A 23,442-nucleotide genomic window follows, 5' to 3' on the forward strand; every position below is an offset into this window, starting at 1 on the left:
ACCTAGCAGAGTGCCTAGAATAGTTGCTATATCTATATCTATATCTGTATCTATATCTATGTCTATGTATGTATTGAGCTAACTAGAAAAAGTGTCAGGGGTCAATACTTCCAAATGAAGAACTAAAAGGAGAAAAAGAGGATTTCAGTTTAACACTTTATTGTTCAGAAAGTCAGTAAATTTCATTTAATCCTGGTTTTATAGTACTTGCTATTTAATTCCAATCTGAATTAATTTGTGTTATCATCATTATAAATAAATATATGTTAAGTATCTACCGGGTAAGTGTTTTAGGAGCTATAAATGTGGACAAGACATGTTGTGTTTACAAGTCTAGGTGGTATTCTATTGTGTAACAAAGAGAATGTCTCCAGGAATTTTACCTAAATCCATAAAAATATTCATGGTGAGTTCAATTATAGAATGATTGGTTAGTTCCTATTGCTTGTTTTAGCTATCAAGGCCTCCACACACACTGTAGAAATGTTCTAATGAATGTTATGCCAGGATTTCAGGGTAATGAGATTTGTAGTAAAACCTTATAAGGAGAGTCCTGCAACAGAAGGTCACTACCATTTGTTCTTATTGTGTGTATAGAACACAAAGAAGAGAGAGGTCTCCTGATTTCTCGTCTAGTCATTTTTCTGTGATTGTGGTGCATTCACTCACATGGATGCCAGTTGTGAAACTTGCCAAATTTTAACAGTGTGAACATTGTGTATTATAGGAAGTGGATGGCTAGTAGACACTGTTGTGTGTTATTGCCTCTTCCATCCCGTGAGTAGCATATATTTAGAGAGACACTGCCAATGCCTCAGGATAAACACAGCCTTACAACCTTCTACTCCAAAATATAAACTGCATGCTCCCTCAAGCTAAAACCTTCCTGGGATACTCGATGCTTTATTGATTTCCCTCTTCTCTGAGCTCCTAAAGCGCTTCGTGTCTGTATTATCCCATTAAGAATGCTTTCATATACCATCTTGTACTAGTCACTAATTGTTTCTTATGTATTGGCCTTCTTCAATTTCATTGTTAGCAGCTCTTGGACAGAAATGCTTCTTCTTCTTTTTACCACCCATCACCAAGAAAATCCTAAGAATGTAATTGACACAAATAATCCACCAAATTTCTAATTAATTGATTGAAATACCTGTGTTAACAAATTATCTCTTACATTTGGGTTATGCTTCTGGTTTTGGCTGGATTTCCATAGGAAGATGATATAATGAAGGGTCAGTAGTCAGGAATTAAAATAATACCTCAAATATCAGCCAACTGCCAGGTGGTCTATTCCCAAAGAACACTAAATTGTTATTTATGAAAATGACTTTGTCTTCCCAGGGAAAATTTTGAGAACATTAACATAATTAAAGAAATAATTTAAAGCTTAGAAAATTGCTTTTAAAGAAAATTAAGGATTTCAACCCAAATTACTAGGTTCAGTGTTTACCTCCCTGCAAAACAAAACAAAACCCTATCAGTGTTCAACTCTTCAATGTCAGCTAAGATAGAGTCTCATATCATTAGCCAGGCACATGCGTGAGTGCTTGTGGTTCTTCATTAGAAGCATAATGTCATATGTGAGGTGTTATGCAAGCATGGGAACCAAGAGTGGGAGGACTATTAATGAGAAATACAAAGATATTTAAATAAAGGGGGTGCTTGCAGAATTATAGCTGGGGTTAAGGGGGCCAACAAGTCATGTTAAAGTGTGTAGGGGCTAACAACTGATGGAAGCTTATACTATTTCTAGGCCTACAGAATCAGGGGTGGGAAATAGTGTTACTGGGACCTAATGAGAGCTGGAGCCATGGAGAATGGGCCTCTCAGAAGGACTGCAGGTGTGGATCAGGGCAGTTACTGCCAGAGATGTTGTTGTGAAGCAGGAAAGAAGAGAAGGGAAACTGTCCCTTTTCCTGCCTTTTGGTTTCCTATTTGTGCTCCTATTAACTTAACTGGAAACCAGTTATGATCACATATAATTGGTAAGTCACGTGAATAAGCTTGATGTAAATAGGGCAGGAAAGCATAATCCTCACCCAGGGCTGGACAGCTAAAATTTGCGATTGGTAGTAAAATCCACAAAGCTTACAGAGTCCAAAGTTGCTAGACTTGGAAATAAATTATTGAGTCATCTGGCTACTGGGAGGAATGATACAATGCATTGGTAGTTAGTTAAAAGACAGTTTTACTGCAATGCCATCTCCCTATTTGACCTTCCACATCCATTTCCTGCACTTCTTTGCCTTGTTCTGGGGCCCAGGAGACTATTTCTATGGTTTGCAAGTCTTGCACCTTTCTGGTTGGACTTAGCCAATGGAAAACACTAACAGAAAATCAGAAGGCAAGCAGAGAGAGAATTGGGGCTATTTTTCCCAAGCTTTCTTTCCCCTTTTGACATCTGGCTGTGGATACATGCTCCACAAATGGATGGAAAGTCCTTTCTATACAATGTCTGTGTCATACATACTTTCTCCATCTTCTAAATAACTGTCTGCCTCCCGATGGCAGTGTTTGTAGTCAGTCCAAACTGGTGAAGTTTATAGATCACTGCTGAAACATCGCCTGTCGAAACCCGTTTGCCTGTGGAGGATGGGAAAGTGTTTTTATGTTTTTGATGAAGTATCATTTTTCCATATTCATAACATGCATAGTATTATTTTTATATCCTCAGTCATCTATTGGTATATTTGAACTGTAATTCCTTGAACATTCTTAGCCATAGGTGATGGGACTCTCAGGGACAGATTCCTTTGTAAAAACCATGTATCTTCTCATACCACCAAACAAAAAAATCTCAGTCTGCCTTCCATTGTTCGTGGCACTAGTGAATTAGTCTTATTTTATTATTCAGTCAGAAAAATTACCACACCTGTTTCGGCACATCTTGTTCTTAGGTGGATTCATCATATTTCCTTATTTTGGTATCGAACATTTACTTTTGGTTTATTACCTAAGTGAAAAAATAAATACTCTTTATTTCTATCACATAATATCATATAATCAACTTCTTGCAAAATATTTCCGATGACGTATGTTTGCTTTAGAATCTCCTTAAAAAGTGGTCACCTTAGGGTTTTAATAGAGAACCTATGGATCTTTTTAGAGTTTGGAAAGAGAAAATTTTTTACTCTTACTAGTTACCACCAGAATTGCCTGTCAAATGAAACAAAAGTTCTTTAAGGGAAGAAGACTAGAATAGTTGCTTGGGAAGAGGGTAGATTGGAGCAGTCATTTGAGGGAGGAAAAAACAAAGTAATACAGGAGCCATAGACGGAGCTAAGAGCTGGCCACTACGCTACTTTGGTGAGATGGTCTTAATTAAAATATCAGCTTTCTAGGGAGTATTCATTGTCTACAGAGGAGAACCCTCAAAATTTCTAAATACACTCCTGTTGAATCATTCTGAAAGGACAGATTTGATGCAGCATTTCTAATAGAAGCAGTTCTTGCTTCTTTTATAAGCAAGTCGGCAGCCTGTAAAATGTATTGTTTTCTCACTCAGTGTCCCCCCTCCTATAATACTTCCCTTCTGTCTCTCCACCTTTAACAATTTTCATCATTTAAAAAAAAAATCTAGTCATGCACTGTCTTTTCCAGTGATCTTTTCTAGTTCACCCCTGTCCTGATCAACCTCTTCTGCTTATAGGGCTTGCTGGCTAGTTAATCATGTGCTACTTACATTGTTCATACTGTTTCCTTGTATCATTATTTAACTTTTCATGTATGTGTATCTTTCTACCTAAGAAAGGTGTTAAAAAGGTAATATTACAAAACCAATTCAATTTAGTGCACTGAAGACTGTACAATGCTTTGCATTGGTAATACATACTATTTGGGTGAGCAATTGTGGCAGCGCTACTGTAAATAGAATTGATGGTGGCTGTTCGTGATTTCCAGTGTAGCTCTTCTTTAATGAAGATAGCCTTGTAATTTGATCTGTAAATGTGGAAAATGCATCTGATTGGCCCTATTTGCCCAGTTTGCTCAGACTGATGGAGAGAAAGAATATTTTTTTTAATCTAACAGAATCATCAGAATTATGGGTAGAGATTTGGTGATGCTATGTAAAGGAGGAGATCCAGGCAGGGCCCAGTATTTTGAAGAAAGAAGAGTCAAAAACCGGGTGGGACCTAGACAACTGAGCAATGTTCAAAAGAGCTCTGTAGGGCTTTCTAGATCTAACGTGGCCCTTTAAAGGTGTTGGTTTGACAGGTTTTCAATGCAGAACCATTCAGGAAATAAAACAAGTTATAGACTGGGAAAAAGCTAAGGTTTCCATTCCAAAGATATCAATGAATTGACATCCTAACTTCAAGGAATTGGTATGAGGGGTAAAATACAGAGCAAGGACATACTCTTCAGTGCAGAGAAGTATGAGGCAGTTTGGGACAAATCCCAGGAATCTGATTTCTGATTGGTAAGTAAGTTTTAATGAGAGAATTACTACAGACAAAACATGAAAATAAACCAAGATCCTCAAATTGTTTAATTATTGTCAAAATATTTTTTTTTTTTTTTGCATAGGGCACATATATGAATCAATCTATTGGTACATTATTTAGAAAACGTACAGTAATGTGCTTTACTGTTTATACTGAATATTTTTTTCTTAAATGAAATCTTTTTTTTAAGCACATATTATAAACATGTTTTGTTTCAGCCCTTAATTGTTGCTGGAAGCCTCCATCCTCACACCAGGGCCGCACACTGGGCACCACAAAAAAAGAAGCGTGTGAGTTCTCTCTTGCTGTTCACAGCTTTAGTTCTGAACCACTGGTCTTGACCCATTTTTCTGTGCTGTATTCCAGCCTACCTTTGATCATCTCAGCCTCAGTCCTCATTGCTCATTCTTTCTAGCATCACCTTGCCTCACCCTTTATTCTTGATGTGTTGCGCTGTCATTCCCAGTTCTTCCCCCAGTGATGCTAACTCTACCATTGGCAAATGCTCCTCCCCTTCTGATGAGGTCCTGGAACCCCCTGAATAGGTGCTGTTCCTTTCAGTCTCTTATAACTTTTCCTGCTCCCTCCCTCCTGGTAGCACACCCTATCTGTTCATCTCAGCTTCAAAATGGGCATCAGGTATATTGTTCAAAAGTGTACATCTCTCCATTTCCCTGTGATGAAAGACTATGCTCTATTCTTACACGTATCCACCATAGTACATGTCAAAATGTTGAACATGTGTGTTAAGAGTGTGAAACATGTTTCATAACTTATTCATAGACTAAACAAACCTCAAGAATAGAGGGGCAGATAGAGTTGTCGAAATGGAATCGGGGTAAAAGAGCAAACATTTTATTTTGCAGTTTCACATCAGTGTAGGCTTTTTGTTAATTGATAGCAAACTGGCTTTTAGAATGAATCAGCAACAGTAGATAATGAAGAGGAGTAGCTGTAGCAGGTTACCCTTGGTCCACTGTGTTCTGAGTAGGCTTGGGCTTCTCTGACCCTAATAATAGAGCCACATTGAGGTATCACACTGCTGCCTTTGTTCAGCTCAGCTCTCCCCTCATTGAACCAAGCTACTTACTGAGCCTATACAGAAGAGACACTCTTAGTTCCTCAGCACTATTTTGTTGTTCTAAATATAGTTTTGTTCAACAGCTAGGTTAAATGAGACAGTATCAATTACTGTACAGTTTTATTACTATTTTTTGTCACCTGAGATGGAATGGCTACTCCTATAGCATAGTCAACCTCTTCAACATTGCTTCATATTCAGCCAATAAGAGAAAAAGGGAAAGTCACAAAACTTTTTTACAACATGGAAGTTATAGCAGGGGAAAATTAAAGACCCAGGCAGATTGAGAGAAAAATACTCTGCTGTCAAGAGCAGCATTAGAATTTCCACCTGTAGAGATTTGGGAAGCAATCAGGTAAGTGGGATGATCTTAGTCCACAAATTCAGCAGTATGGAAATAGTACGTTTTTCTACCTCAGATTCAATGTAGTGTGAATACCAAGCCACCATTTTGTCATGCTGGTGGGAAATTTAACCTCAGTTATTCTGTGTGTTTTGCCCTAGTTGCCATTACATTTTGCACATTACAAAGATTATTTCTGGTCTTTGGCCACCTGTCCGTTCAAGTTCTTACCTCAGTCCCATTGCCACGTTGCAAGGAAAGGACATAAAAAAATAAGTAACTTAGAAATACACAAAGATATGTCTCCCCATGTATTGGAGTATTTGGACAATATTTTCAAATATATCATAGTAATAAACATGACTTTGTTGTGCCCCTACCTATTCCGAAAGGGATAAAGACTTTAGGTAGATACTTGTAGTCAGAAATAGAGCTGTTGGAAGTTTCTAAATCCTGTGATTCAGTTTTCTTTGTTAGTTTAACAGGGTAAAATAATTATTAATTAAGAAGCTCCAGCCATTGAGGGTGCATTAATATACGTGTTTATACGTAGTTCAAAAATTTGCTGAAATTAAATTTAGGACACCCATATCCTTGAAAATAATTCCAACTCTTCTGAGAAGTACACACCTTGGTCATTATTATATATAGTTTATTTTTTCTAAGTAGAAAGATAACTCTTTGAGGAGAAGACTTACCATGTGTGCTGATTTTGGAATTTTTTTCAACAACCCAGAGTCGAGCTATAGCAAAGTTTCAGTAAATACTTAAAAAATAACTTGGGTCAAAAACATTGTTTGTATGAAACGTATTTCAGTCAATTTGTTTATTTTGTCACAACTCATATTCAACTTGCATATTTTCCCTAATTCAAACAATTCCAATGAGAACACACTTGTAAACACAATAGTATTATCTCACTTCCTTTTTTTTACGTCCTTTATTTTCTTCCTAAGTGTTAACTTGTCCATAATTCAAATGACTCCATATCTCCTGATGTGACAAAATGCCTTTAAAGGGCTGAAAATGCCAAAACACATAATATCAAGTGCCCAGATGAGTCCTGGAGCCCCTGCCAGGCATCAGCTGAAGAGAGGTAAATAGGGTCAGGGGACACAAATAGGAATAGTGCTTGGTTCAAAGTTTAGCTGAACTATAACTGTCATGGATTAAAGCAAGTACTCATCCTCCTAGAGATTGTCCTCTTCTCTAAAACTTGTCATTCTTACTCACATGTTTTGATAAAAGTGACACTGAATCATGGTTCTGTGTCACATCAGAGAGCAGTTGGAGAATTTAAAATGCTCCAACTTGGGAGCCTGGGGAGTCCTCACCCTATTAATCCCATAAGAGAACTCTGCACATTTGACCATGGGTAGAATGTTCTGTGTCCTTGCTCATGGCAGAATGTGAAAGTCAGTCAGCGTGAGAAAGCATGAAAGCATAAGACCTAAAACTGTCAGACCTGGAAGTAGGTGAGTTCTTGAGAACTAGAGGTAAAATGAGGACTAGGAGTAAGCATCCGATCTAAGCTTAAAACAGGACCCATTTTGCAAACTTTACTTTGTCTCTCCTTCCATGTTTTATAGTTTAAGGCTGTGTTCCACATACACTGATCCTCAAAGGAGCAGTTCAGGTATTTAAAAGCCTTGTGGAAGAGCCTTCCTGAGAACTGAGATTTGCTACTCTAAGAGAAAAAAGAGAGAGAACTATATTAATGCCATGTATTCACTCCCTCCCCCACCCGAGACCCTCAGAAAGGCAGTGTTAACCTAGAGGGAAGCCAAGTAAAGGATGAACATCAGAAGTGTGAGAAAAAAGCAATTTTGGACTGCATTAGCCCAGGCAGATAGTAGCAGAATGAGAGCTGTAGTCCGGGGGAAAATCAGAAATGAGGTTTTCTTTTCCTAAAACAAGAAAGGAAGACAATTACTGTGGACCTGGTTGGCAGGTTTGCTTTGAGATACTAATTCACGCTGAGCTGAGCCTCACTTCTCACCCTGAAGGGATGGTGGGAAAACAGAATTGTTGCTAGAGGGGACATCAGAGCCTTGTTTCCTTAATCTCCCCTGGGCCCCTCCCTCTGGAACTCCTTAATTCTGGATTTGCAGTAGGCATTCCAGCCCACCAGTACACAGCCTAGGGCCTAGCTCTATGGATAAGCTTTGGGCAGTGGACTGGAGTGGGAGGAAGACTTCCCAAAAGAAGGATGAGGGCTAGCAAATCTCTGCCTAGACCACTATAGAAACCTGTTTTAAGAGATCTGAACAGGAACAACTGTTCCTGAAATACCAACTTAAATTCACTGAGAAGTAAAGGTAGAGTTTGGGAGAGAATCTGGATAGTTCTTTTCAATTTGTTTTGCTGCCTGTCGTCCCCCATATGCACTATGCAAAGGTTAGCTTCGACCGTGTCCTCCCAATCTACCTTTGGAGGTTCCCAATTTTCTGAGAAGGAAGTCATAGACTCCTTTGAGAGTATATTTGAAGCTGTGAATTCTTGTGAGTGGGAAGGGCAACGGATAAGGGACAGGATCAAATGCACAGACAACATTGCATTCTGTTTTGATGTGTTAATAAGATCTTTGAAACCCATTCTTCAATACCCTAAAGATTCTTGGATGGGAGGTTATGACCTCTGCTCTAAACATATACAAGCCAATTGATTGTGTGCAAATGTTTAATGTAGACTCAGTCGATCACCCCGTAGTTATCATGGAGCAGAACATTCTAATGGTTAAGAGCACAGAACCGGCCTGCCAAAGTAAGTGCTTCACGAAAGTTGGTGGTCACACTTTATTGCACACTGGTAAGTCAGTAGCATCCATATGCCAATTGTCTGCTCATCCCATGAGACCTGTAAGAAAGGAGGAAAGATTATTCTACTACATGGTTTCTGACCTCAAATAATTTACAGGGTAAGGTAAGGGAGGCAATATCAATGGAAAAATTAGATAATAAAGCAAGTGACTAGGTACTGAATGTAATGCAACCAATATGTGCGGAAAGAGGACATTTCACCTAGGCGGGGACGATTGATATTTCAACAGTGCCCTAGCTGAAGAGAGAAGAACATGAAAATTAGGAAAAAAGCCTGTGAAAGATGCTAAGGTGGGACTAAGGCAGCCCGCAGAATAATCTTAATTAAACTAATGAGTGGGCACTGTTAGTGATGTTAACCTGACCAAGTAGGGAGATACCTACTGTTTTGTTGAACTCATGATACAGAACCCTGAAAGCTAGCCTGAGAATCTTGAACTGTATTTAAAGGACATGGGGGAACGATTTCAGGTTTGAAAAAGAACCAACCTAAAGCTTAACCGACTATAGAACTCATTCCCAACAGATGATCCCAAATCTAGGAAGATGTGGCCAAAGTAAATAAAAGAGAAGTCTTTACCAGTCAGGATTAAAACTATGTCTGATTTCAGTCAGGAGCCACAGATACTTGGAAAGTTCAAACAAGAGTTTCAACATATTTCTTGTGCTAAAAATGATTAATTGGTAATGATATTAATAAGTCAGCTTGTCAGCCTCCATGGAGAACTCCCACTGGAATGGAAGCTACATCCTGTAGCCTCACAAATGGGATGAAAATTGGCCTCCATAATAGCAGAGGAAAGGAGAAATTAAACGTTGTAAGCCTGATAGAAATGAGAGGGCAGAGGCAATGAGAGTTGAAGAGCAAAAGGAAATTTAATAAGGGTAATGTAATAAGCTCTCTTGTCTGGCAGACACCGAAGGAGATGACGCCCCCACCCAAAGGAGAAAGGATGACGGGGTTGTTTAGAGATACTGATTATTAAAGGGAAGTTCAGAATATGTCCTGGATGAACGAGCTACAATGGCAAAAATGCCAGGGCTGGCATATTTACTGATACAACTGCCCCAGTATATATTCCACCTGTGTTTGTGCCTCCTGTTACATATTTTTAATATTGACTCTGATGAGCAGCCTGGTCCTTACCTTTGCTCCATTCATGTCATTGCTCAATAATAATAATAATCATAATAATCATCATCATCATCATCATAATAATAAATAGTAACCTTAGCTCCTTGCCCATGTCTATCACTACATACTTTGGGGGGGGGGGCATTTTTATTCAGTGCTTTTGATCTTTACAAAAACTCTAGGAAGTCACTAAATAAAGGATTATTATCTACATTGTACCACAGATGTGGAAATTGAAGTACAATATGGTAAGTGGGCTTTCCAAGGTTAATTGTGAAGCTGGAACTTGAGGCTCCTGGTTCAGAGATCTGTTAGCACACCTTTCTGCATTCTCTAAGAGCAGCAAGGGGAGCAATAAGTAGTCTTTTCCCTCACATTCTCAGTACAGATCGGAGACCAAGGCTCTGTGCTGCTAGTTGTGTAGAATAAAGTGCTGTCATAGTAAAATCTGATTCTGGCATGAAGCTTTCCAGGGAGACATTTTGCATAACAAAGTCAGTCTTGTATCCCTGGGGATTGTCTGCAGTACTAGCCTTTTGTTGATTTGGTCACAACAAATAATCTACAATTAATAACACTATATAATAAGTGCTTTGTCTTTTGCTGTTCATAAAACATGCAGTCTCTGAAATAAAGTACATGTTAGTTTATTACTTAATTGTTGTTTAATTATAGTGTTTCACTTTTTTTTTTTTTTTTTAGCCATCAGTGTAGGAGTATGTTTTGTTGTAACTGTAAGTGAGAAGGCAAGATCTCCAGCACTATACCAGCTTCCTTTTCCAAATTTAGCTTTTGCTCTCAAGCTTTACTGGTCAGCTCTCCTAATCTTATCCAGCCTCCACATATGTGACACCATTCAACTACCACTCTATCAAAAACAATAAAATGCTGTGCAAACCCTAGTTATAACAAACATCAGAAATAACTTTGGAGGTGGAAAGGAAATATGTAATTAACTATGTCAGATGACATCTTTTCATTTCTGAAATCACTTCAGAACATGAGTACTCTATAAATGTTGGATGGATTTTTGTTTTGTTTTGTTTGTTATAGCTCATGCCAAAGGTTTAGAGAAAAAGGTCATCGCAAAACTAAATAATTTGTATTTTTTGCATTGTTTGCTATAATGAAGTATAAATGGTATCTCTTTCCATGGCATACATTTATTCAGAATTAGAAAAATAGGCAGTTAACTATGCTTTTGCATACCTAGGAATTTTTTTGAATAACGATTATTAACTTTCAAGTTTTTTTTTCCTTTTTAATAACCTTTCTCCAAAGTACTCCACTTTTTTTATCTTCATCTGTCATATATGTGTATGTTTGTGTGTATCTGTATGTGTACATATATGTACATATATATGTATGCATGGGGTTTTTTTTTGGTAATGTATTTGGATTGAAATCATAGTAAATAAGTATTGCAGAGGGAGTGGCAGATTATAAAATGCAGTCACCTTTCATTCAGTGGGAAGGTTCTAATTGGTTTTGATTGGACTTTAAAAGCAGGGATGTTATAGCCACCATGTGGAAATGTTAATCCCAAACTCAAAATGAAGACACTCATAGTATTCAAGGCTACCCTCACCCAGAGTGCCCAACCTGTGACAAACCCTGAACGTAGGGAAGGGATAATAGAGTTGGGAAATCCAATAGCTGACACTCAAACATGAGTTTGAGATGACTCATGACTAATATTTCAACACAGTCTTGAGTCTATATTTTTAACTGTTATATCACATATGCTAGATTAAATGTCTCCTAAAGTTCCTCCAAACTCAACTCCTTTCTGTTTCTGTGACTTTTTGTTGTTCTATTCAGGTTTGAACACCCTCTGGCATTTAATGATGGTGAAAGCTACGGCTTTTCATCACTGAATACATGGAGTATATGGGCAATAATAGGACATGACCATAGGACTACAAGGGAGCCACACAGTGACTACTTTTTTAAAGTCCTTTTTAATTCCTTCTACTTTCCTAGGCATGTTTCTCATGTTCTTAACCCAACAATGCTTGGCCACTAACCATCACCAAAATCTGGGAAGAAGAAAGAAAGGGGATAAAGGTAGAAAAAGAGAGAGAAAGAAATAGCCACCAAGAAAGCAGAAATTCAGAGATTTAAAAAAAAAAAAAAATGTAAGGAGAAAAACCAGTTAAAAGGAATGAAGATAGAAGGAAACAATCCCGTATTTCCCTGGATAAACATTTAAAAGGATATTAATTTTAGACAGATATTAAAAAGTCTTGGTTGAATTGGTTACTTATAGGCATGTAAGTTCCATATTACATCTAATGGCTAAAACTGAAGCTAACAATTTAATAGCCCAAATGACTGAAGTTCTTCCTTAATCACTTCCAGAATTTCATATAAATGGATTTGCTTCTTTTTTCTGAATGAACTGAATCTTGTACTTGATTTATAGTAGGAAATTCCCATGGTCTTTGTTTTCTTAGAGCTTCCAGTCTAAAACATATCCTGTTGATATAAGAGACTCATATATAGGCAAAAAGTATCTTTTCTGTCGCTATAAAGGGAGCTCAACATTAATAAAATAGATTATCCAGTGGCAGCCATATTTCCTACCATATACAGAATCGTATCTCAAGACCCTTTTGGGGGATGCTGTAAAGCATTCTTTGCCTTTGAAGAGAAACTCTGTTTTGTTTTTGCAAAGCTTACTCTTTGCATATGGCATGCGCTCCAAAGTTGTGGGCTGTGCCTTTTGTACTCACCTGGGACAAAGACTGAATGAAACACATTTGGGTTTGTGTAAACTTCTTTTCTCCTGCTTCTTCATTGAGGAGTGAGAGCCTCAGCTGGAATGAGCTACTCTAATTCCCAGTCCTTCAAACTAACCACCAGATGATAACAACATACAACAGATATTGACTTTCCATGCATAAGGATTCATTTTATGTGCAAAACACTTCATCACATTTCAGTCACAGCTCACTGGTTGTTATTCCACAAAGCATCTGTCTGAACCACTAATCGGGGTTCCTTCAGCAAACTGCATTAGGCATCCTTCACTTGATTTTGCAAATTTCTTAGAGAAAAGGTACAAGATTTGAAATGCATATGTATCGTTATCAACAATGTTATCCAATAGACACAATATAGTAGAGCCTATGAGTAAGGCCTGTTTTCTTCTGAGATTGATGGAGATTTCAGGGAGGAATATGTTTCTCAAAATATGTTTTTTAGAATACCTAGAAAAGGATCTTTGGTTAAATAATTCTAGGAAATAATATATACGGCCTATCTCTCTCAGAAATTTACAAATATTCCAACATATTAAAGAAATCAGCTCTGTGACCTTGGGCTCAATTTTACGTTTCAGATTGGGTTTACTTCTCTGCCAAATTCAGGTAAAAGTATTTAGCATGTGTGTCATGCGGGGTGTTATGCGGGGTCTCTGGTCCCTCTCCCCACATAAGAACACAGGATATGTTGACGCCAAAAAGGAACACCCACGGGGCCATAGATAGGGGCGTCATACCACTGTATTCTCGCTGGTGGCCAGGGGAGACACAGGCAGGAAGTAGGTTCCACAAGACCCACGATCTGCAACCCGCCATCTGCTTTTCTGCCTTCTAGCCAACCAACCAACCAACCAATCCAGTCACGGCAGTTATATCAGTGGCTAATTGGCTAATTGGTTACAGCTGATGGCCATCTACTACCCAAGCCAGTACCTTTCCACGTGAGGCCGAGAGCCTGGAAACTGCTCTCTAGGACTCTGGACCCACAATGTGCAATTCAGGGATTCAGCTCCCACTCCTTACATAAGAACGCAGGATATGGTGAGGACAAAAAGGAACCACAATGGAGCCACAGATAGGCGGCTCACACCACTATACTCTCGCTGGCTGCTGCGCTGGAGACACAGGAAGCAGGATCCACAGGATCCGCAGTCCACAATACACTTGCTAACCTCACTTGCTAGCCACAATCTGTGCTTGCTAGAGTAGCCATGGCAGTTAGTGGTTAATGGCTAACTGGTAACCGCTGATGGCCAACCAGCCACAGCGAATGGCCATCTGATTACAGAGGATGACCATCTACTACCCGAGCCAGCATCTTGACACTTGAGGCTGAGAACCTGGAAACTGCTCTCTGGGACTCTGTCCCCACACATGTCAGATGAGATACAGAATTTGTAGAAAGAGCAATTGTTGAATAGCTGTGAAAACACATTAAAGTTTAGGAACAATGTATACATATGAAGTACTTTTGTATCTCTGAATCCTGGCTTCAGCATACTTCTAAATATCACTGAAGTTTCTTCTGTTATTTGTAATCCCCATCTTCATAAAAAACATTGACTAAAGTAACAGTTTACAGCTGGTTAGGTCCTTTAGACTGTATTTAAGTTAGCCAGGATGTTTTCTGCTTTTGCAAGTTTTAGATTGCTATTGATGTGAGTCAATCCAAAAGTATAAATTGAATGTACATTCGGTTCAACATTGTAGAAGATTACCCCCAGGTAGTGGTGATTGAATGCAATGTGGCTACTTTATGATGCTGAGCTCAGTGAAAGAATGTACGCCCTTTAATTATGTAACTGTCTTATATCTGACTTTTACAGTATACATCTCTGATGTTTAGAAGAAGAGAACAAGTTCTTGGCAAATCAAGATTCATGACATAACAGGCAGTTATGTTGTATCAATTGACATACAGGGCTGTAAAAAGAAAAATATTGGCACATTCTCTTGTTTTCTTAAGATTTTTCCTTAAACATGTGTAATGATTGATGTTATTTGATAGGTTGGGGTTGTAAGGCCTGCATTCCAAATTACTATGCGTGTTATTGGGTAAGTTGTCAACAAACGGACAGAAGTGGCTGATTATGATCCAGATACCTTGGATTCCCACTATTCAATCAACTCACAGAGTTAATAAACATTTCTAGTTAGTTGACCTTTCCTGTAATCCAATCAACAACAAAAAGTTTAGCTGCAGGTATAAAGCATAACCATTTGCCAGACAATGTGTTAATATAAATAATACACAACTAAGTGTGTGTGTGTGTGTGTATGTGTGTGTGTGTGTGTGTGTGTGTGTTATACTTTCCCACTAATCATTAACAATCCTCAAGTACTACTTAACCTTGCTGATTTACTCTAAGACTTGAATTAAATTACCTCCCTCAAAATTTGTAAAATTTCTGTGATTCTTCTGTGGATTTATGATGCCCTGGCTTCTTGAGAGTCCAGTTTAGAAACCTCTTTTTTTTTTTTTAATAAGATAAAGAAACCATGTCTAGAAATGTGACATTCTCTAGGTACTCCCTTTAGAGTTTACGTCTTTTAAAGCAGGGCTGATTTGAGAGCTTCTTGGGTTCTTTCTTTTGGAGGTCTCACCACTCATCATGACAAACATGACCTTTATTTGAGTTGAGCTGCTGCTGATTAGTGGGAAGTTATATTTGATAGATGTCATGCAATATTTATAATTTTAATTTTTAAATTTTCCTTTTGGATTTTAGATCTATATTTACTGTTTTAGGTCTCAAACATCATTATTGTAGATCCTTAGGAGCCTCGTAAGTTTTAGACACTGTAACTAGAGAACTAAAGGATTAAATACCTTGTTTCAAATTTTTTTTTTTTAAATTTAGAATCCATACCACCTAAGGGATCGTTATTTCTGCCCTACTCTCCAACCCTCAACTCGTGTGTCTAGCAAAATTCAACTTATTTTAGGGCCAAACTCAAGCCTCATCCGTAAAGGCATTCTTATGGATTTCCTCCATCTCTGTACTTCAAATATCAGAAAACTGCCATTGAATTTAATCCAGTATCACATTTTTCCAAAACAGTTTTCTAGGTGGTATTCTTGTTTCCTCCATTAGCCTGTGAATTCTCTATGTGAAAGAACTGCATTTATTGCTTCATTCTCCCCGCAGAGATGGACATGTGTCAGTGTATGGTGAAGGTACTGTTACGGATTTTAAAATATCGTCTGGAGTGTTCTGGAGGTGCAGTCAGTGCAGCGTATATCCAGAGAATGTATGGAGCCATTTTAGTCACTCCTCCCCCTAGAGTTCCCTCCTTTTCTTCACACAACCCAGGGGACAAGTAATCCTAAAAATGCTGCATAAGGCTCCATGTCTCACTTTAGTTTTCCACATTTTGGTGTCCCCTGATCTAGGGGGTATAAGAACTAGGACACAACGGTTTCCACATTTTGGTGCCCCCTGATCTAGGGGGTATAAGAACTAGGACACAACGGTTTACTGATTGCTACACAGTTGAGACAGGGAGATAATAGAAAACCTGAGGAATATACTTGCTTTGCATCTGACTGGCACCTCCACAGCTGCCTTCATAAACAGTGTCCTCTCCCTTTTCCCAGTGGCCCAAGGTTGGCCTGAAGAGCTCTTAGCACAGTGCAGGCTTGACAGCGTTTACATCCCTGCCCATCAGTTGTCCTCTGTGGCCTTTTAGGCATCTGCAGCCCTGTAGGAGGGCTGGCTGCAATGTCAAACCCCTGAGGCACAGCCTCCATTTTACTCTTCCCAGAGTGTTCTAGGTTGACCACTGCCAAACTATTATAAAGCGAAAGACTTAGGTTAAATTTGAAGCTAGCCATCTCTGTGGGTTTAGCGATATGCCATCTCTGGGATACCTCTGGAAATTGCAATGAAGTTAGATGATATTTTCAGATAATGATTGCTGACTGTTTATCTCCTAGCACCATGCTTTCCCATACTAGACACACACACCACAAACATATGCATGCATGCCACATATACCACATAAAAACACATGGCACATACATCACACAAGCCATACACACTACACAAGTCCACACATAAGTAGCAATGCACTCACCACACACACTACCCCCTTATCTCTCTCTCTCTCTCACTCTCTCTCTCTCTCTCTCTCTCTCTCTCGCTCTCTCTCTCTCACACACACACACACACACACACACACACACACTGAGCTTCTGCTTCAGTACCAGATTGGAGTATGAGGCAGGTTACTGTACGAGGCAGGCTGCTTATATATTGAATAAGCCATGTGCAGAGGTTCAATCTGAATACTGGATATACAAAACAGCCCTGAATCCCACATGTTTGTATTGGCATATCACTTTAGGATCTTCTAAAATCATGTACACCATGTCATGTAAAGCCTGAAACCTACTCTGTAAAAGACCATCCCAATTTACAGACAAGGAAAGAATATTCAGATTTAGTTAGTGACTTGCCTAAATAGAGTGGGTGAGATATCCAAAATTTCAAATCAAGTCTCCTGCACCAACTTCAGTGCTCTTTCCAGTATATGTCGTTTTGCCTTCAGCAAAAGTGTGAAGTTGGCAAATACAGAGCCTTGGTGCTGCCCGCCAGCCCTGACTTCAGTGTCCTCTCCCACCTTCCCCAGGGACTTCTTTGTCAGGTGACTCTAGCTCTCAGGATCTGGCACTGTGAAAGCCAGGGAAGATTGGATGAACTCATCATGTAGGAGGGTGAAGAAACTATGAAACGCAGTGCGCTGCTACTCCCAAGGGTTCCAACCACACGGGCTTTCTTGCCGGTTCCTTAACAGGCTGAAAGCCTGCAAACTTTCACAAATGCTGTTTCTTCACCTACACTGCTTGCTGCCTGTGTTTCAGCTGCATGTTGACTAGTCTATTTGGGAGTCTCAGTTCCAATTGCACGTCACCAAATGGGCTTTGCTTCACCCCATGAGCCAAGTTAGATATACTCCTCACATAACAGTCTAGGTTTTTTCTTCTGAGTTCCAAAGACACTTCAGCATTCTATATTTGTTTACTTGTTTTTCGAATGTCTCATTCCCCTGGTGTGTCATGGAGAACAGGGACCATACATGGCTTTTGTTGTTGTTTCAACCTCAAGCACAATTCCAAGTAAATGCTAGGATTTCAATGAAAAAAACAATTGTTTTTAATTCAAGTTTATTGGGGTGACAATTGTTAGCAAAGTTACATAGGTTTCAGGTGTACAATTTTGTAATACATCATCTATGTGTTACATTGTGTGTTCACCACCCAGAGTCAATTCTCCTTCCATCACCATATATTTGATCCCCCTTACCCTCATCTCCCACCCCCTCCCCCCTTACCCTCTGGTAACCACTGAACTTTTGTCTGTGTCTATGAGTTTTTGTTTCTTCATTTGTTTGTCTTGTTCCTTTGTTATTTTCAGTTGTATATACCATATATCCGTGAAATCATATGATGCTCTACTTTTTCTGTCTGACTTATTTTGCTTAGCATAACAATCTCAAGATAGTCAATGAAAACTTTTGAATAAATAAGTTAGGGGATTCATAAAAGAGTTCCTGTCCTTCTTCACTGGCTCAAACTCCTGTCTGTTTTCCATTAACACATGCTGGTTAGGCACTGCTTCTAGGAGAGGCAATTTTTAATGGATTTCGATGAATTAAATGATGAGTCCAGCCCAAGCCTTCATGTAAAATAGCTACATCACTTTTATTCGATAAACCTGGCTGTGAAAGACAATTGAAACTCTAGTTGACCGATGTGTGAGGGATTTTAGGAAGGGGAAAGATCACACAAGTTGGGTGGCTCAGGAGATACTATGAAGAAGATGGCATTAAATATGGGTCTTGTGATGGATGTCTGTTGCTTAATTGTTGAGCACCTCCACCACACTGCCTTTTCCTTGGAGAAACTGTTTTTCTACAAGCTTAATTGTGCTGTTATGATGGGATTTCCAGTTCCATGGCCCTTGCATTCAGTTTGCCCTATAATTCATGCCCAACCATTTGTAGTGCCCTACTCAGCAGATCTGGCTGGACTTTTCAGTATCCTTCTCTGAGAATTTTCAAAATTTAAAACCAGAAGACAAGAGGTCTTACCTTGGCAGTCTTGGAGGTGAAAGGAGGTAAAGCCTGATCTATTGGCAGTCCTAGACCTCACTGCCTAAGAAATGGTTTCTTATAATAAGAGATTGTTAAACTAGGTAGAGATAAGCCAGGCAGAGAGATAGGTAGGTGGGAGGATCAGAGAGAGTGAGGGATTGAACATAAATAAGAGAGATGGACGTGATGACATCATCTGAGTGGGTAGACCCAGTAAGCCCGAGACTAATTGAAAGTCTGTATTTGTAGTTAGGTAATTCAGTGAATGTCCTTTGTTGTTTGTTTGTTTGACTTCATTGAAGCTAGTTTCTGTAGTGTTTCTATTAGTTACAACTCAGTAATAAGGTTATTAAGATGTTTGTCAATTGGATAATTGGATGATAGTTTTATAGGTAGGATAAAAGAAGCAGATATTGAAGGAAAAGCAAACCAAAGAACAAAGGAGTGTGTTTAGGAAATAAAATCATGATCACAGTACCCAAAGGGTAGTTTTACTACTCTGATCATCTGATTATAGTTATTATCTTCCACATTTGTGTCTTCCACCTGTGTCTTACCAGCATGGAGAGAAATGTCTTGAGTGTGTGAAGAACTTAATATATAACTGCTATATGGATGTATTCTGGAAATAAGTAAAGAAATAATTAGATAAAGGTTGGTTTTGTAAGACTTATCAGATTCTGGTTTCCGAGAGCTAGGATGGAAAGATTCATAGCGATTAAAAAATACAACGGCTTTAGAATCAAAGAGATACAAATTTATATACTGCCCCCTTAATTCACTAGTTTTATGAACATAGATGATTTCATTTGCCTTTTCTATAAAGTGATGACAATAAAATCCAGTCTCAAAGGGTTGAATGTAGTCTGGGTTATATAAGCTAATCTATATAAAAATGCTTATAGAAATGTCTGGCTTCACAATAAGTATTCAAAACAGCAGTCATTTGAAGTTCTAGAATTCTTGAGGGGTGGTCTTCCCAATCCACTTGGCAAGATAGGAGTCCTCCTTATTAGATCTATGTTAGATGGTCACCATGTCTCTGCTTAAGTATATTGAGTTCTGGGTAGACCCTTGCTTCTTATTCCATGTTTGGACCTCTTGAGGTACCTTTTCCTATGTTCATCTGTGACTTTTGGTCCTTCGAACTTTTACCCATCATTTCTACTGTAGCTGTGAAGCCATATAACAACTATCAGTCACAACAAACATTGTAGCTGTTTAAGCTAGAGACGGGCAGGGTCAGTCACGGGTTGTAGTAGTATCAGTTCTTCTCTTGGGTTTTGTTAAATATTATAGATGAAAGAAGGAACATTTTTGAGGAGAGTTCTAGGGTTCTATTTCCCTAATTCAAAAGATTAAAATTATGTATAAATATTTTTATTTGAATGCTGATAATAGGTCTTTGAAATTAGATTTTGTCATAAGTGACAAAGAAAAAAAAAACCCATATATTTTCATTTTGTTCAGTCCATCCATTACAAAATAGTATGATTATTTTTGAAGTTTATTTTTCCCATTATTTGGATGTATAGACTGAGATTTAGCAAACTTTATGAAAGGAAAATTCAAAGTTTCTACAATGACCTACAAAGTCCTATATGATTTGCCCCCTCTTTTCCATCTCTGACTTTGTCTCTTACCACACTTTCTTGCTCACCTCACTCCATACCACTGGCCTCTTGATGCATTTCTTTCCTTAAATTTCAGTTTTTCAATTAGGCCTCTTCTGATAATCACTTTAACATGCAACCTACAGCCCTTTCTCCTTCTTCCTTCTCAGATTTTTTTTTCCTTTTGGTTCCCATTAAATGGTTCAAGTCTACATGCCATAGAGATCCTTTAATATGTTTATTATTTAACAGTCTGTTTACCTTTGTTAGAATATCAGTTCTTCCAGGCTGGAGCTATTTACCATTTTTGTTCACTGATGTATCCCAAGAATCTAGAATAGTGCCTACTTGTAGTAGCTCTTAATAAGTACTTGTTGAATGAAGAATGAATGGATGTACACATCCATGAATGCATGAAAGGAGGGGGAAGGAAGGACTTTACCCTGGGAGAAGTTCACACTCTTATCATGAGGGATGAATTTTGTCCATGCAGAGAGGCCACTAAAGGGGTTTAGAACTGGCCTCCCCAAGATGTGCCACTTTAGCATATGGATTATTTTGAGCTGAAGGCAATCAGGACTCTTCAGACTCATGAGAAACTTCTGCCCTCTCTTAACTACCTAGAAGAATCTAACAGGGTATCTTGCCATTAATAAGAGCTGTTACCAGAAATAATGTTTTATGACCTATCTTTATGGCAGGGCAAACTTCTCATTATTGAACATCTGCTCTTCTTATCATCCTGTGAATGACCCTCCTTCCCTCTGAAATCTCAGGGCTCTTATCTCATTTCTTAGCTCAGGATGTTACATGTAGCCCGTTTTACCTTTCTGTCTCTGAACTTCTCGTGTATGTGGGGTTCCCAAATGTATGTATGTAATTAAATTTGGCCATTTTGTCACTCTGTCTTATGTTGATTTAATTATTAGTCCAGCTGTAAGAACCTAGAAGGGTAGAGGAAACATTTTCCTCCCCACACCATAGAACCATGAAAAGGAAAAAACAGAATAGGATACCTCAGAAAATGTACCCAGAAGGCTTGAGCAGTGGAGAGATCAGGCTCAGACTTGATAGGCAGGTGGAGATAGGTCAGCAGGAAAGAATGACTAGTTTTCCTCATGGAAGTGTCAACATATGGCTTCACTCTGAAACTCAACTACTCCCAAAAAAACACTAAAGACAAAAATCAGCTTGTGTACCTTACATGCTGCTTCTGAACAAAAACATTTAGATCAGATCTCTGTCTGGGTTGGTATCCTTAGAGGCCACCTAGACATTAAAGACATTTATTGGAAACAATAAGGATTTCATACTTTGTACTCTTTGTATTCCAGAATACTTCACCTGCTTGTCCAAAATTCCTTATTACTATCTTACATTTACTTTTGTATCACCTGTGCTACTCAGGTCCTTTTGAGGGGAGTTTAATCTAGAAATTGCTGAGACTAGATTTTATGCTTCTCTTTTATTCACTAGAGCCCCTGACATGTTGTTGAGGGCATAGAAGCTGCTTCAACAATAGAAATAGACAATTAATAATAAATCGATATTTTGCAAAAGCATTATTGATTTATTGTATTTATTTTATAGTGAGACACTATAAAATATTCAGAAGATCACCTAATATGGGGCACTTGGCAGAAATAAATATTTCCAGGGCACAAGTGGGCAAAAAAAATCCAATGACCATTTCACAAAGGGAGCAGAACTCTATATTTTCTCCTCTAATATATAAGAAAAGTCATATGACATGGGTCGGGGTTCCCAGACTATAAGTTAGAAGAGCTTTCCCATTCTCTGAATGGGTTGTTCCGGAATTCTGTGTTCTCTGTTGCTATGTTCTTTAAACTAAAAGAAAGAAATAACTGAGCTCTTGTGTTTAGTACTCATGCATTTTAGGAGGCCAACTACAGCAGTCTAATTAACTGACCTGTGCTTGGCCAGAAACTATTTTAGAAGAATCTCTGTTACTCCTTCCAGTTTTACCCTGAGCCAACTTCCAAGCTTCAAACTGTATACTGAAAAATAAATAAATAAATAGATAAATAAAGTGCTGGGTACCTTAAAAAGACTGTAACTGCAGTAGGTGAATAGACCACTTGCTATTTTTCATGCCTAATTATCCAGAAATCTATAGTAGTGTCATGTGTATTTGCTTCAGATGCTGTTTGCTCTTTCAGGCTTCCCAATTCAAAAGCTGACTGTGTATTAGCATACCCTTGCTCTCTGCTGCTTCTTTTCTCAAGTTATATCTCTTCTTGTTTTCAAATTTTATTTCCTCTTTTATGTATTTTGCCTTTTTACCGTTTGGTCTTCATTTTCCCCCCAAAATGTGTGTGTGTGTGTGTGTGTGTGTGTGTGTGTGTGTGTGTGTGATTGTGCCTGCCTGGATCCTGTAGTAACTGAGCAATTTAAGTTTAATAGAATTTCAAACTTGCCTTTGGAGATAGGAGCAGTTTTCCTGGGCAAAGAGGAAGAAATATAGCTTTAATGAAGCAGAGAGATAGTGCCAGTGAGAAATAAGATGCTTCAATTTACAAGTTTTCTAATATATGTGTCCAAAATCTATCCCAAAAATTATTTTCATAAATGCCACATACCTCATCATTGACAAAACAAAAGCAAAACACAGCACAATGTTCCCAAGTGATTGCAATTATCTCAGGTTGGAGTTTTATTTTACTCATACAAAACATTAATATGGATCTTCAACAGAGGGAAATGGGCTGATATTAATCCATTTTTACAATCTTTTTTTCATAGGATTTTAAACAATTTAATAGCTGTTAAAAAAAAAACAGTGTTTTGGTGAAATAACAAAGATGGCATTGTTGTGGAGAGGAGAGAGAGAAGAAATGCAAGAATCCATGAGAAATTACAAAAGACTATATTAAAAAATGACCTGCAATGTTTAGAATATTATAATAGACGTTTTGGTCCCAGCACACAGCACATATTTAGTAAAAAGCTGCTGGATAAATGAATGTGAGAAATGAAGGGAGAAACAAAGGGAAAAAGGAAAGAAAGGAGGGAAGGACGAAGGAAAGATGAAAGAAAGGGGTAAAAAGGAACAGAATGAAAGGAAGGAAGAAAGGATTCTGTTTTTATTTCCTATGAGCTGTTTAAATATGTAAGGAGAAGC

This window comes from Rhinolophus hipposideros (assembly GCF_964194185.1).
Source record: "Rhinolophus hipposideros genome assembly, chromosome: 17".
NCBI classification, from domain to species: domain Eukaryota; kingdom Metazoa; phylum Chordata; class Mammalia; order Chiroptera; family Rhinolophidae; genus Rhinolophus; species Rhinolophus hipposideros.